The sequence below is a fragment of the Mesocricetus auratus genome, unplaced genomic scaffold (genome assembly GCF_017639785.1).
Source record: "Mesocricetus auratus isolate SY011 unplaced genomic scaffold, BCM_Maur_2.0 Super-Scaffold_100691, whole genome shotgun sequence".
Lineage (NCBI taxonomy): Eukaryota > Metazoa > Chordata > Mammalia > Rodentia > Cricetidae > Mesocricetus > Mesocricetus auratus.
In genome coordinates, this window is record NW_024429267.1 from 45,207,207 (window position 1) to 45,224,555 (window position 17,349).

General features: G+C 36.3%; 1 protein-coding gene across 5 annotated transcripts in view; it reads right to left on the reverse strand.

Moving 5' to 3' along the window:
- Positions 1-17,349, reverse strand: part of Dock3 (dedicator of cytokinesis 3) — a 307,606-nt gene that overhangs the window by 184,987 nt on the left and 105,270 nt on the right. The window lies entirely within an intron of this gene.

The following is a 17,349-nucleotide window of genomic DNA, read 5'->3' on the forward strand; positions in this document are numbered from 1 at the left end:
TAAAAGTGGGGTTCTTTTTTTTTAGGCCAACTATAAGGAAGCGTACTGACATCACTGTATCACATGCTTTATGATTTGTTATTTTAAAGATTTTTTAAAATTTTAAGTGTATCAGCTTTTTGCTTTTTGCCTAAATGTATGTCTGTGTATCACATACAGAGGACTAAAGAGGGCACTGGTTACCCCTGGAACAGGAGTTACAGACAATTGTATTCTGCCATGTTGGTACTGTGAATCAAACATAGGTCTTCTGAGAAAGAAGCCAGTGCTCTTAATTGCTAAGCCATCTCTGCAGCCCATGTGCTAAAATTTAAATGTTTGTGTCACACCAAAATTCACATATCAAAATCCTAACCCCTAAGGCAATGATATTAGAAGGCAGTGCCTTTGGGGAGATGACTAAAGTCATGAGGGCAGAGTTCAAAAAGCATTAGCACCCATATAAAATTGTTCAGCAGAGTTTGTCTATCTCTGTAAGGGTACAGTGATAAGGTTCCAGCTATGTGGAAATGGGCTCTCCCATGACAGTAACTCTGTGAGAATCTTTACCTTAGACTTCCCAGACTCCAGAACTGTGAGGAATAAATTTCTGTTCTTTACAGTTTATAGAATTTTGATATAACAGCTTTAATAAACTAAGAATATGTCTAGTATATATGCATATAATTATGTATATGGGTATATGCAGATATAAGCATATACACATATGTAACATACACACATACATAGTATCTATGCAAGAATATACTGGTATAATCTTTAAGGAATTACAAACAATTATTTATGTTTTTAATAATGAGTCTTCATAGTATAATATCCAGAGAAGACAATATCTACCATGCCCTGTTCTTCTGTAACAATGTGAAAGGGACAGCCCTTCAGTGAAAGACAGAGCGTGTTTCTGCATGGATCTAGGCAGGTCCTGAGACTGCTCTGAGCAACAACATGACAGCAGTGAACTAAGTCAGTTGTTAGCCCATAATTAGCTCAGTTCTTGCTATCTCTTAGCATGCACAAATCAATGAATGCATAAAGAAGTCATGCTTTTACCAGCACAAGCTGCATGCTAAAGCCACGAGTAGGCACCTAATAACTAGGGTGAATCATATTGTATGCACAGCCTTGTCAAATCTTCAGAGGCCCACGCTGCAACTATCTGAATATGAAACTATAAGAAAAAAACTGCCCAGCTGAGCAACTGAAACGTTTAGCAGTTGTTTGAAGCTACTAAGCTGTTGGTGTTTCGTTATGTAGGTAACTGGAATATAACCACTTTGCTCTTTATCTACTAGAAAATCTATTCTCGTTTAACTATTCAAATGTGGAAAAACCTGCCATAGCCTTTTCTATAGAGTAAGAATGACATGGCTCATATAATTAGAAAGCAACACTATTATTGCAATCAATATGATGTCATTGTATTTTTCAATCCTCTATGCTCAACTCAGTGGTTCCCTCTCTCTAGGACCTTCTTCTGCTACACAGGTGCTCTGGTAGTTTACTTTCCCTTAAGCTTTCACCTATAATAATATCCTTTCCAAAATCTTACCCTACCTTTTGTCAGTAAAATTCATTCTTTGAATTCTTAAGATAAGAACCTAAAGCCACTAACTCAGTAGTAGTTCTGTGTAACCAGAGCTCTTTTTTTTTTTTTTTTTTTTTTTTTTTTGGTTTTTCAAGACAAGGTTTCTCTGTGGCTTTGGAGGCTGTCCTGGAACTCACTCTGTAGACCAGGCTGGCCTCGAACTCACAGAGATCCGCCTGCCTCTGCCTCCTGAGTGCTGGGATTAAAGGCGTGTGCCACCAACGCCAGGCTACCAGAGCTCTTACAAGACTCTAATTCCTGAATTAAGCTAGCCCACAACTATGTGTGCCAAAAGTAAAGAAAATGAGCTCCTATGTTGGAATAATGGGATGTGCAGTCAGCATAACAATACTACAATAGAAGACAAAATAAAAAATGGATACAATGATGGATATTGTTGTAAAATTTCACAATATTGAGGACAAAGAGATGATCTATAAACTTACAGGGAGACAAACTGTAAATAAGAGAAACTAGAACAATACTGGCATAGCATAACAGAAACAACACTGGAAGACAGAAAATAATGAAGACATGTCTTCAAAGTTCTACAAGGTCTGTTTTTGTTGTTGTTTTGTCTATATGAAACAGCCTCACTGGACGTTTGAGCCTGGATGAACTCAACCTCTTGATCCTCCTGCCTCAACCTTCTCAATGCTGGCTAGGATAAGTAGGTATACCCACACCAGCTAAAATTCTGTATCTTGTTTGTAACAATTTTATAGTCATCATAACCATCAATCAAAGGTACGGGCAGGCTAAATACATTTTAAAATGCAAAATGTTAATTTTTATTTTACATGATTTTTTCAGAAAGCTTTAGTAAAGTGTTTTCCCAAATAAACCAAAATTAATGCAAAAATGTTTTAGCCTCAGAGACAAAGACATTTCCCAAGACACACTAATGGCAGAAGATGGCAGATTTCCACACAGAATACAACTGAGGAAGATTATGCTGACTAAATATCTGATGTATTTGAACATACTCAATGGAGATTTTTATTTCTGCTAAGATTTTAGAAAACAGAGTAAATAAGACCAAGCAGTCATTAACTATGAAAACAAGTTATATAGGAAAGGAAGCACAACCTGAATTCTTTATTTATGAAAATAATTACACAGAACAACAACCTAATATTGACTCAAAACGGGTGATATGGGATTTATGAAAATAGTTACAGAAACATTGTAATTACTGAATATTGACTCAAAAGATGGAGATATGGGATTTTGGACACAAGGCAGGAGGGAAATAGCACATGTATAGATAGATACATGAGCATTCCGTTTAATCACTGTCTTTTACAATATGAAAATCATTAAGTAATACCTAAAGTTTAGAAAAGACATCCACTAAGGGAATATTTCTAGAAATGTAAAACATTAAATAGCTAAAATAGTTAGAAAAATAAGTATGGACTAGAAATTAGAAATGGGAAAAGATGGCACTACAGCCCAAATTTAATGACTAGTAGTCCTTGGTGTATAAATTTATTTAAAAACCAGATTTACAAACAACTGTTTTAAAAGACAAAACTGAATAACCCCAACTATAAAAGGGCTTCCTCCATCTCCCACCCCAAGTGAGTTATCATAGGACACAAAGTTAAGTAGAGTCTGAATAAAGATTTCATTGCTTTTAACCAACTTAAATATTGATAAATGGAACTAGCAAATCTAAGTACAATGACTCCCTGTCACAATCAACACAAAAGCTAGACTGCTTATATGTCTCATTCCTGCAACCCATGAGAAATGAAATGAATTCCACAGCAGAAGGTGGCCCTGGAGAAAGCTTTGCGTCTTAACTACAGCGTGTCATTTGTTCACTGATGGTTTTCACACATTGGTGACATTACACAGAGAGCAGCAATGATTACAGCTACCCTGCCAACCAACCCCCTTTAGGATCTCAGTCATCCTGTAGCAGTAAAGAAAAAGAAAAAAAGGCAGAAGGTACATATTTACATCTAGTCTAGAAATACAGCAACAGTTATTTCATACCAAGATCTAAAACCAAGGAAACCCAGGAGTTTCCTATAAAAGCTCAGTGCTATACTAAATCCTACATTTGGTTTGTTTTCTCTTAAAGGTCTGTCTTTCCTACTAGGGGAAAAAACCTGGATGCTTTAATTAAATGTTAAATAATTCACCCCTGCACTTCCAAAAGGAATTCTCAAGTTCACCATTAGCAGTCACATGAGACCATCCCCTGCTTTCCAATGACTGAATATCATTCTAGTCCTTAATAATTCTTTAACAATATACCACAGTGGGTATTATTATTGTGATATTATAGGTATATTATAGTGTCAAGAATGTGTGGTGCTCTATCTTAACTGCCAATCACAATTATCTGGGTGAAATTTACTAACTCTGTGGCATGCCTTGGTCTTTTAATTTGGGGGAAGAAAGGAAAGAGAGGGAGAAGGGAGAATGAATCTATTGCAACTGTAGTTACTATCACACCTGTTTTTTTCCTTTCTCCAGTAGATACTGTTCTGGACCTGGCCTCCAAAAATCACCTAGTTTGCTATATAAGCTAGATGACCACCAATCTTTGCCCTGTGTCTTACTTACAATATAAAGACCCCTACTAACAATAATGCTTTTTAACACCCAACTGGTAATCACAATCTTGGTTGATCTCATACAGTCCCTTTATATTATACCTATGCACATAATCCCTTGTTAAAGTACAGCTCATTTTTATCTGTTAAATGTTATATGCAAAAATTCTGCAACTTACTGATGAAATGAACCTTTACCTCCAAAGAATGGGCTGCTCTACTGGGGGGGACCTCATAGGGAGAGGAAAGGGACAAGAGGAGAGGGAGCTGGGATTGACATGTGAAGCAAGCTTGTTTCTAATTTAGATAAAAAAGAATGGGCTGCTCTGAATAAGGTAAACAAGTTGGTTATAGTTGTTTTTAAAGTGAGATGGTTACTGATGACGTCTTAGAACTGAACTCAAAAGGCTATCAACAGTCAGATGAACTACAAAGTACAAAACTATAAATTTAATAATAATAAAGAATTTTCAGTTATCATGAAAAGTACATATAGTGATATAGAACTATATGCTGATGCACAAGCATAGCTGTCATTTCTTAGTAAGCATAAGCTTGTTTATTCTGGAGTCAAACGAATGACTTTGGCACAGGATTTTTAATTTCCTTTAGGAATGTTTCAGCTTTTAGTGTACAAATTTTCCACTTTCCTGGTGAACTTTATTTCCAAGATTTTTATTATTTTTGATGCTTTAATAAATGAGGTTATTTTCTTAATTTCCTTTTCAGATAATCTGCTAGTTTTATAGAAATGTAAATGACTTTGAAATGTTCTTTCTATCCTATAACTTTACTGAATTTGTTGGTTAATTCTAATGAAGTGTATGTATGCACATAGTCACCAGAGATTTCCACATAATTCTCTAAAAACAGTTAATTTTGTTTCTTTTCCTATCTGAGTGCCTTTAATTTTTCTCTTACCTATTTGTTCTTGCTTGGACTTCCAGGAATAAAGTTATAAAAGCAAGTATCTTTATCTTGTTCCTACTCTTTGAAGAAAAGCATCAGTTCACCACCACTAAGTAGACTAAGTTGGCATACAGGCTTTTCACACATGACCTTTATTATGCTGAAGTGCACTTATTATTGTGAGGGTTAATTATTGACAGGAATCAGAATAACCTACAAGACACATCTCTGGGCATATCTGTGGGAGAATTTCTAGAATGGGTTAACTGAGGGGCGAAGCTATTCCATGGACTGGCATCCCAAAAGAAATGAAGACTATTTGGTTGAACACTGGGTGTGCTTGTTTAGCAAGGATAGTGGTATGTGGTTTTCTTTTCTTCTGCGGTCTGAGTTTGAAATTATGATTATGTTGGCCTTGTAAAATTACTTTAGAGGTACTTCTGTAACCAAAATCTGAGATTAATTATTCAGTAATTTACCAAACAAACAAAAACACAAAAAAAACCCAAATGAACCAAAACAGCAGGTAGGAATTATAAAAGATATTACTTCATTTCTTCTTTCCCTACTTCCCTTACTTTCTTTCCCTGTCTCCCTCCCTATTCTCCCCCTCTCTCACTCTATCTTTCTCTAATTTGACCAAAAGTAGAGACATAAAACTCTCCAATTGAGTGAGAAAGCACCCAACAGAACAGGGTAAATGTTTCCCAACTATATACATAAAACTATATATAGACTATATAAAGAACTTTAAAAACTAAACATCAGGAAAACAAACAGCCAATTCAAGATTGGGCTATGAATAGTATGAAGTTATTAAAGAAAGAAAGACAATAGTCAATCAGCACATTTTTTTTTTTTACGAGACAGGGTTTCTCTGTATTGTTTTAGAGGCTGTCGGTCCAGCCCGGCCTCGAACTCACAGAGATCCGCCTGCCTCTGCCTCCCGAGTGCTGGGATTAAAGGCGTGCACCACCACCGCCCGGCAATCAGCACTTTTTAAAGTGCTCAACATCCTTAAGATATCAGGGAAAAGCAGATTAAAATTACTTTAAGATTCCATCAATCAGAATGGCCATCACAGGGGATACAAATGACAATAAACGCTGTCATAGATGTGGCAAAGGGGGTACTGGTATCAATGTTGATGGGAATGGTAATTAGATCTGGAGGTCTATCAAAAAAAGAAACAAACTAGAAAAAGGATTATCCTATAAACCAACTATACCACTTGTAGGCATAGGACCCAAAGAACTTCATATTTTATCACAGAGATATTTGCATATCCACGTCATTACTGCTCTATTCACAATAGCCAGGAAATAAAATCAACCCAGATATCCATTAACTGACAAATGTATAATGAAAATGTGGTACATATACATAATGAACTATCATTCAACAGTAAGGAAAAATGAAACATGCAATAAACAGATGGAATTGGGAAAAAAACACACACATTGAGATCACCTAGGCCCCAAAAGACAAACAACACATTTTTTATATGCAGATACTAGCTTTTATTTCAATGTTTTGTGTTGTTCACCTGGAGTACATGTGGAAGTTGGTAAATTAATAATGGACCAGAGGGCAGGGTGATGCATTTAGGGAAGGGGCACAGCAGTTTAGAGGTGAGATGACCATAGAGAAGGGGAAATAGAGTACTAGGGATAGGGAAATGCAGGGATGGGGGAAGGGTTAACCAAAATGAAGTGTGCATGAAAAAGCCACATGAGAACCCATGATCTTACAACCCAAGTACAAATATAATGAAAGAGGATAGCAGACACATAATAAGAAAGAATGGAGCAGTGGATACTTGGAGCATGAATCAAAAACTGAAACATAAATCCACACACCTATGAACACCTGATTTTTGATAAAGAAGTCAGAAATATATAATGGAAAAAAGAAAGCATCTTCAACAAATGTCACTTGTCTAACTGGGTAACTGCATGTAAAAGAATGTAAATAGATCCATATCAACCACCATACACAAGTGCACCCTATTCAAATCCAAGTATATCAAAGATCTCAACACAAATTTAGATCCACTAAGCCTAACAGAAAAGAAAAAAATGCAGAATAGTCTTGACTGCATTGGCACAGGAGACAACTTGCTAAACAGAATGACAGTAACACAAGCACTAAGATCAACAATTAATAAATGGGGCCTTATGAAACTGAAAAACTTCTGTAAGGCAAAGGACACTGTACATAGAACAAAACAGCAGTGTAAAGAATGGGAAGAGATTTTCACTAACTCCAAAATCTGACAGAGGGCTAATATCCAAAATATGTAAAGAACTCAAGAAACTAGACAGCCACAAAACAAATATTCCAATTTTAAAAGTGGGGTACAGATCTAAACAGAGAATTCTCAACAGAGGACAAGCTATTTAAATTAAAATAAAAAGTGATAATTAAAAAAAATAAAAAAATAAATTAAAAAAAGGATAATAAAAATAAAAAATCTCAATTTACTTGGTTGTTTTTTTTATTTCAAATTAGTAAGCAGTACCAGTCCTTCCCTTTCTTTTATCTGTAATAATCACACTACTTGCTGGCCATTGGCTACCAGAGGGTGGGGTTGGGGACTCGAATTATTGGAACAAAATGGTCTGTTTTTTGAATTGCTGTCATTTGTAAAACTAGTTAAAGAAAAATTTCAAGATAGAAAAAAAAGAAACAAAGAAATGTTCAACATCCTTAGCCAGTAGGGAAGTGCAAATTAAAATGACTTTGAGATTCCATCTTATACCTGCCAGAATGGCTAAGATCAGTAATACAATTGACAGCTCATGCTGCCAAGAATGTGGAGCAAGGGGTCTTGTGGAATATTTCTTTAACTAGGCAAATATGTGTTACATTTATTTATGCTGTGGAATATTATTTCAACTATGTAAAGGTGTATTACATTTGTTTATGATGCATTTGTTTAATTATGTAAAGATGTTTTGCATTTGTTTAATTATGTAAAAATGTGTTGCTGTTTTACCTTGCCTGCCTAAAGCACCTGATTGTTGTAATAAAAAGCGGAATGGCCAATAGCTAGGGAGAGGAAGCACAGGTGGGGCTGGCAGGCAGAGAGAATAAGTAGGAGGAGAAATCTACACAGAGAGGAGATTGAGGGATAAAGAGAGGAAAGCACTCAGGGAGTCAGCCATTAGCCAGCCAGACACAGAGTAGGCCACACAGAAGGAAAGAAAGGTAAAAAGCCCTGAGGCAAAACAGATGAAGAGAAACAGGTTAATTTAGTTGTAAGAGCTGGTGGGACGAGCATAAACTAAGGCCAAACATGCATAACTAATGATAAGTCTCCATGTCTTGATTTGGGAGCTGTTTGGTGGCCCAAAAGAAAGCGTGCTACATTTTGGCATTGTAACATCAGGCCCGAATTTCCACATAGGGCCTGAAGAAACTAAAGAAAAAAGAGAAAAACAAAAACAGTTATGGCTCCTTTAAGAGGCTCTGTTGTGCAGCAGCACTTGAGTAGCTGGCACAGTTAAGTAGAAACAAAAGTTAAGTAAAACCACCTGCTACACTGCAGGATACCAGCTTCCTAGAGCTGAAGCAGGTGAATGCAGTTACCAGTTGAACACGGCTCTCAGCCAGGATCTTGAGGCATAAAGCTTGGCTTTCAGGGTCCAAGCAGGGTCCAAAACAAAGTCACTTAGTACTTTAAGGTTTGGCTCACACAGTCAGAAAACGCTATAGGCATGCAATAAGGCCAGGTCCAGATGAGGAAAAAAACCTATAAAGAGGTTATAGTGTTTTTAAAAATGTGAATAGGCTTAAGAAAAAAAAAAAGAAATGGGTATAGACAATCATAGAAAAAGTAAATAGTTTAAAAATAATAACGTGTTTAAGAGAAATTAAAGTAATATAAAAGAAAAAGTCACATAAAGATGAGAAACACACAAGAATACTGGTGTTGACTGAATTTTTTGAATTCTGGTGAGTGAGCAACAGCTGCCGAGAGACATGTGATTGTAAAAGAGAATGCTAGCCGGGTGGTGGTGGTGCATGCCTTTAATCCCAGCACTCGGGAGGCAGAGGCAGGCGGATCTCTGTGAGTTCAAGGCCGGGCTGGGACGACAGCCTCCAAAACAATACAGAGAAACCCTGTCTTGTTAAAAAAAAAAAAAAAGAGAATGCTAAATTAAACCAGACTATTTTAGGAATGTGTTTATTTTAAAATGGAATTCAGAAAATGTATTCCATTGGGGAAGAGGTTATGCTTTTGCTTCTACAGAATATGGCATTTAAGATGTTTAATAACCTAAGGCTTTTCATGTCAGTGAGACAGGTCTGTTCCTACCAGCACCAATCTACTTCATAAAAGGATAATGGACATCAAAGAGCATTCAAATAGAGTTTGATTTCAATGTAATAAAGCTAGCCATTTGGGCAAAAAAAACTGCCCTTGCCTTGACTACTGACAGTATAGCATCCAGACTGGACATGCAGAACACAATGGAAAGCACCAAATTTTGCCATAGCAAGACAGGACTGTTCTTCAATATTCCTATTTCATAGAAAAGTCTGTCAGATATTCTACAGGAATTAAGGGAAAAGATGCCAAACTTTGCCAAGACAGGGTAGGACAGTCCTTCAAAGTTCCTGCATCATAGAAAAGTCTGCCAGATATTCTAGGCCTGTTGGTCAAAGACAGATGCCCCAACATTGCAGGGAAAATATGGGTGACTGTCCAGGCAGCCAGATGTCTCTGTCATTGCTATAGTTTTTGAAGTGGCTTGCACTACACTTTCTGTTTACTCAGACAATATTATATCCTTTTGGGTTCTTTGATAGAGTTGAAGACTAGAGGGTTATAGTTATAGTTTTCCTTAGTTATGATAGAAGGTAAATTAGATACAAAACTTTTAACTCATCAAGATAGGATAGATAATTTCTCTGAATTTGCAAATGGACTGGATATTGTAAATGTAATTCTTACTTGATAACTGCTCTTATTGCATATAATATTATAATATTAAGTCTATGTATCTTTATTAGGGAGCTGGTTGGTGACCCAAAAGAAAACCTGATACAAAGAGGAACACTCCTCCATTGCTGGTAAGAATGCAAACATATATAGCCACCATGGATATCAATATGGCAGTTCCTCTTAAATTAGGACACGATATACCTCAAGACCCAGCTATCCCATTCCTGGGCATACACCCAAAGGACAGTCCATCCTAGCACAAGGACACCTGCTCAACTATGTTCATATCAGCTTTATTTATAAAGCCAGAATCTGGAAACAATCTAGATGTCCTTCAGTTGAAGAATGGATAACGAAAATTTGTTACATCTATATACTGGAGTATTACTCAGTTATTAAAAATGGTATCATACAATTTGCAGTCAAATGAATGGAACTAGAAAAAACTCATCCTGAGTGAGGTATTCAGACACAGAAAGACAAATATGGTATGTACTCACTCATAAGTGGATATTAGTGTTAAGTAAATGATAATCATGCTGCAAACAACAGACCCAGAGAGGCTAAGTAACAAGGAGGGCTTAAGGGGGAGACATCTATCTCCCTGAGAAGGGAAAAAAGAATAGATTTTATGGGTGGACTTGGACAGATGGGAATGGAAACAGGAGGAATCAGTGGGTACTGGGAAAGACAACTGTAATTTAGGGAGGTGGAGGGGGCCAATGTGGAAACCTAGTGCAATAGAAACTTCCTGGAATCTATGACAGTGACCCTAGTGGGGACTCCTAGTAATGGGAGATATGGAGCCATCTAATAAAACCAAGCAAAGCTTCCAGTGGCGGGACTGGGACATCAACCCAGCCACAAAACCTTTGACCTACAATTTATCTCTGCAACATGTGCTGGAGTAAAAGTGGCACAAAACTTGTGGGAGTGGCCAACCAAAAACTAGTCCAACTTAAGGTCCACACCATGAGAGTGCCTGACACTGCCCGGATGGCCAGGAGCCAGAGGCTAGAGACCTATGATAGGACCAAACACAACTGAAAAATCAATGAAATGATTCCTAATGATATTCTGCTATACTCATAGATCAGTGCCTAGTCCAATCGTCATCATCGAGGTTTCATCCAGCAACTGATGGGAGCAGATACAGAGACCTACAGCCAAACATTAGGCAGATCTTGGGGAACCCAGCAGAAGAAGAGGGATTAATAATACCAGGAAAACATAGCACAAAGAATCAAATAAGAAGGGCTCATACGGGCTCACAGAGACTGAAGTAACAATTACAGAGCCTGTGTGGGTCTGAGTTAGGTCCTCTACATATGCATTATGGTTGTATAGCTTGGTATTCTTGTAGAGCTTCTAATAGTGGGAGTGGGGACTTTCTCTGACTTCTCTTGGGACTCTTTTCCTCCTACCAGGTTGCCTTGCTCAGTCTTAATATGAGGGTTTGTGCCTAATCTTATTGTAACTTGTTACACTGTGTTTAGTTGATATCCCTGGTAGGAATGGTCTCTTCTGAAGGGAAACAAAGGAGGAATGGATCTGGGGAAGAGGGTAGGTGCAAGGGAGGACTGAGAGTAGGAGGGAGGGGAAAACTGTGGTTCAGATATAATGCATGAAAGAAGAATAAATTAAAAACAGAAAAAAGAAAACATACACAGGCTATACGTATTATTTGTCACTTTGTATGAGTGAACAAATTACTTCACATCTTCATCAAAAATTGGTATTGTCATATTTTTATAGATGTATGGCATTATAATTTTATCTTTTTTCTACTGGATGCTAATGGTATTGAATAGTTTCGGTGTGCTTTATTTGTCACTTCTATAAGCTCTTCAACAAAATGCCTTTTCAGGTCATCTGATGACTTTTGTAACTTATTTTTTTACAAACTTTGAAAAACTAAATAAGTAGATGATATAAAAAAGATAACTTGTTAGCAATCAATTTTCTAGGGTTTCAAAACCCATTTAAAGATGTAAAACCTTTCTTTCATATTAAAGAAACACCTCAGAAATCTCTGACGTAGATCCACTCTTGATAAGTAATATCCTTCCACTTCACATGCTTTAAAACCCCCACATTATAAACTTCAGTCTTGCAAAGAATAGCCCCAAGATGTTCTGCCTTTAACACACACATAATCCAATAAATCAGCCAATTCTCACATGTGTACATGGAAAACTGCCCCATGAAGCTAACAATACAGTGTATCTGCTGCCTCATGACCTCAACTACAATAATTTTACTTTTTCCATTATCTTTAACTCCAGACATCATTTTGCTTTGGTCAATTTCTTTTCCTGCCTCCAATTTTTCTTTGACCAATCCCCATCACCCAAGCCATTTCTCTGAATTACAGTGAGAAATCTCAAAATGAATGTAGACAAGAATACAATTGCTTTTCAAATCAAGACATTCTAGATGATTGTGAGTAGACTCCTAGACTTAATACGCCAATAGTACTGGCACCTATCAAAAGCTATGTGGTGCAATTTATTTAAGTACATCTGCCCACCTGACACAGTGTGAGACGGTGAGACCAGTGGTGCAATTATCTACAGGGAAATCAGCAAGCCTAAATTAACATCTCAAACTCTTTACAAATTTTCCGAATACTCATCAAATTGAAATATTTTCAAATATTTAAATGCTTAGCAAAGTGTTCTAGAATAAAATAGTTTAAAACATGAGCATTTTTAAAAAGCCACAAGATCTGAGTTTCCCTAATCTAAAGGCAAGAGCTAAAATATTTTGAAACTAAACAAACTTAATAATATGTAAATACCTATAGTAACATTTACATTCAAGAAACTATGCAAAGAATAATTTGGGCTTCTTTATCACACGGGGTTGATTTTTTTTTTTTACTCTAGGTCCTAAGACATCAGTGAAATGGCTCTGCACTGTGCCTGATGACCTGAGTTTGAATTCCAGGACCAATAGAATAGAAGGAAAGAACTGACTCCTGTAAGTTGGCCTCTGATCTCCATACATACACAACAGCACTCGTGTATTCACTGATAGACAAGACGGGCACACATACACATACACACACACAAATACACATATACACAATAAATAAACAAAATCTAATTTAAAAATCTAGGTTCAATTAATCTATGGTTAACTGTTATCCAAAGCAAAACTCTAGGTATTTTACTAGACTACAAAAGCCATTCTGCAAATTCAGACAAGTTAGTCTTCATATTATTACGGTCATAAACTAAAAAATTCTGTTTCCACCTCTGCAAGTGACCATGAGCACAAAATTAAACTTCTCTGTAAAAAGTTAATGCAGCTCCCTTGCTATTAGGGTAGAAGATGGTCACCTGTCTTAAGGGTAGCAAAGGGATTAATGAATTATTTTCTAATAAATTCAGATTGTTTACAGAATGTACAGGAGATACAAATGATTGTAAAAAAGTCTCTGTATGTATCCACATGTTATTTTATTGGCCCTTCATATATAACAGTGACATAATTTTTGAAGCAACTTGAAACAAGACAATTTCTCCTTTCAAATGAACATGGATGGGTAATCTACAAGGAAAGAAAGCAATTGAAACAAATGAGTACCAAAGAACAAATCTGAAGACTCAGCAAATATTCTGTATTTCAAAAACACATTTCAGACCCAGTAGAGGGGTGCATGCCTTTAATCCCAGCACTTGGAAGGCAGAAGCAGATCCCTGTGAGCTCAAGACCAACCTGGTCTGCATAGTGAGTTCCAGAATGGCCTGGTTTACATATTAATACACAATAATCAAAAAATATTAAAAACATCTCTATAATTTGCATATAAGCTTCCTTTTTCATTTAAAATGCAAACATACAAAGGACAGGAGCTACACAAAAACTTTAGCATATTTCATAAGACCAAAAGCGTTTGGCTACTACTATAGGGATAACAACATGGAGGTTCCTCATAAAACTAAAAATAGCACTATATGATCCAGCTATACCACAATTAGGTATTTACTCAAAACACCCTAAAGCAGCATACAACAGGATACCTCACACAGACATGTGTAGCACTAATTCTAATTGTTCTTAATAACAAAAACTCAGAGTCAAGTATTGGGGTTAATGCTGAAGACCAAAGAAGCAAAGCAGTCGGGCACTAGACAATTCTTAACCTCTACAAATGATCAGATCAAAGGGGCGATCCTGTCCTCAGATGGCATCCTCAGACTGCTTAGAGAGCATTGTTCCTCAGATTGCACTGCTGCTCAGATTGCATCTCCCTCCTGTCTCCTCCTGCCTTATATTCCTCTCTCTACCCAGTCATATCACTCCAGTCTCCACCTCCTTAGTTCTGGGACTAAAGGTGTGGGATCCCAGAGCTGGGGTCACCTTTGTGTGAGTTCTGTTTCTCTTTTAGACATTCAATTTCATGTAGACCGGCACAGCCTTGAACTCACAGACATTTGTCTGCCTCTGTCTCCTGGGTGTTGGGATTAAAGGTGTATGCCACTACTGCCTAACTAGTTAGACTCTCTGGCTAACTAGTGTTGCTAGCTTTGCACTCTGATCTTCAGGCAAGCTTTATTTGTTAGATCATAAACAAAACAACACCATAGGAATGGTAATGGGAGTAGTTTCAAAGCCTAGCATGGACTATAGTAACTCTTTAAAATTAAGAATAAAAGTAATTCTGGGAAATAAATGCCTTGTGTAGCAATATTGATGATTAGCCATGATTAGATTGTTTCAGAAAAAAGGAAAAAGATAACTTTTGTGTGACTTTAAATGAGCTTATACTTTTTAGGCATTTTTATTTATTTGTTTTCAAGACAGGGTTGCACTATATAGCTCTGGCTGTCCTGGAGGTCAACATGTAGACCAGGCTGGCCTCAAATTCACAGAGATCTGCCTGCCTCTGTCTCCTGAGTGCTGAAATAAAAGGCATGTGCCACCAAACCTGGCTGACAATTTTTTTTGACTGAAAAACATAACAAGGTATTTTCTACAAATGAAAGCTTGTAGATAATCTTTATGTAAAAATAAGACTACTGAACAGGTAGCGTGGTTTGATGTCTCAAAGAGATGAGGTTTTTCTATTCCAATTCATGTATGTATGTATGTCCAAATAATCTTATATAAGTGAAACCCATTTTATTATGTCCATTTATTTATTTATTTATTTATTTATTTTTGGTTTTTCAAGACAGGGTTTCTCTGTGACTTTGGAGGCTGTCCTGGAACTAGCTCTTGTAGACCAGGCTGGCCTCGAACTCACAGAGATCCGCCTGCCTCTGCCTCCCAAGTGCTGGGATTAAAGGCATGCGCCACCAACGCCCGGCATGTCCATTTATTTTTATATTGGAAAACTTTCTCAAGTGATAGAACTGCTTTGCCGCTAAATATCATATACATTAGTAAATAAATAATTCTATAAATGTAACTTTACCCATTGAGTGTATCTTATATTGCCACAGGACACTGTCATAATCAGGAAATGGATATTGTTATAATATGGTTACTGAAATACCTCTCACCACAGTCAGGTCATTAGTAAGAAATTCCTCAGTATTAAACCTTAAAAGTCACCTATTTCAATCACGAATTTCTTCACTTTGAGGATGTTATATAAGCAGAATCACAGAATATTCAACTCTATGAATCATAGGCATTTTATACAACATGATGTCCTTGAGATCAATTAAGATTGCTGAAAAATATCATTAATTTCTTTTTATTTATTTTATTTTTCTACTGTATTAATCAAAACAAACAAACAAAAAACTATAAACTCATTTGAAATCACACACAAAGTTATCATTCTCCTCTTTTCAAAAACAACCTAATTATGGTTGATCATCAATATTACTAGACAAGGCATTTATTTCCCACTATAAAATATTTGGTGTTTTACCAGTTTTGTGCTTTAAAAATGAGTTTATGAACATTCACAAATTGGTTTTTATGTAAATTAAGTTTTTACTTCTCTAGGGTAAATACATAAATACATTTATTAAATCCATGTTTAATGTTATAAGAAAATAGAAAAACTTATAAATAGCTGTATCATTTTAAATTCTCATCAGAAATACAGAAGAGAACCTGAGCCACATCTCTTCCAAGACTTGGTTTTAGCAATATTTTTTGTTTCACTCATTCAAATAGGTGTGTATTTTACTGCAACTTTGTTTTTCAATATACTAATGGTTAATGACAAGGAAAATATTCGTGTGATTACTGACTATCTACATACAGTCCTTAATAAAGTCCCTTTTTGTATTTTTTGGCAATTGTACAATTGAATAATTTCATTATTTTCAGCATAGAGAATGGTTTATATATTTTAAACGCCTCTTTTTAGAGATGTGTAATTTGAAATTTTTTCTAGCCTGTTGTTTTATCTTTTCCATTCACCATGGTGGATCACAAAGCAAAACTTTTTATGTTTTATTTTCTACTCTATTCTGTCAAGCTGATCTTTGTGAATTATGCTTTGGATTAACCTTAGCAAGTCCGTTCCCTTCTTTACTCTATCTTCTGGAGTCTTCTGGTATATGATTTATTTGTTCTGTCCAGGAGTCTCTGTTGCGATACCATTATCAGAAAACAACAACAACAAAAATACCAGCAAGGATATGGAGAAAAGATAAGTGAAAACATAGTTCATAGGCATGAAAATCAGCACAGCCAAACACTGCTAAAGCAAATGTGCTTACTCCATCTTGCCTAGAATTCAAACCTAAAATGGGTTGTATTTGGTTCATCTTGCTCAGAATTCAAATTCTCCTACTTATTTCTAGTGTATACCTATGCACATCTTATCACTGTCTACTCTGTGTCTAAATGGTTTTATTGTTGTTTTTCTTTATTTCTTTATTTTGGATTTCATTATCCCTAAAGGCCAAGGCACTGAAAGCCTAGTTCCTTGCTGATGAATCCACTCATTGAGAGATAGGATCTTAAGAAGCACTTATCCACTTACAGATTATCCACTGATGATCTATCATAAAGATAGAAAAATGGGCCTGACTGAAGTAAATCATTGGATGAGTGCCTTTGAATAATATGTCTTGCTTTTGGCACCATCCAATCTGTTTCTTTTTGCCTGCAATCTGCACTTTCTTCCATTATATTCTTTCTGCCAGGATGCATTATTATGCTCAGGCCCAGATGCAATGGAGCTAAGGAGATCATGGACTGAGAGTGCTGAAACCATGACTCATAAAAAATCTCTCTTTTAAAATCTTTCTTTCTTTTCTTTAAGTTGTCTTGTCACAGAGATGTCAAGTAACTAACAGAGGTTTCTAATAAATTTTCAATTTCCAGACTAACGAAGTATTACATATGATACATTCATT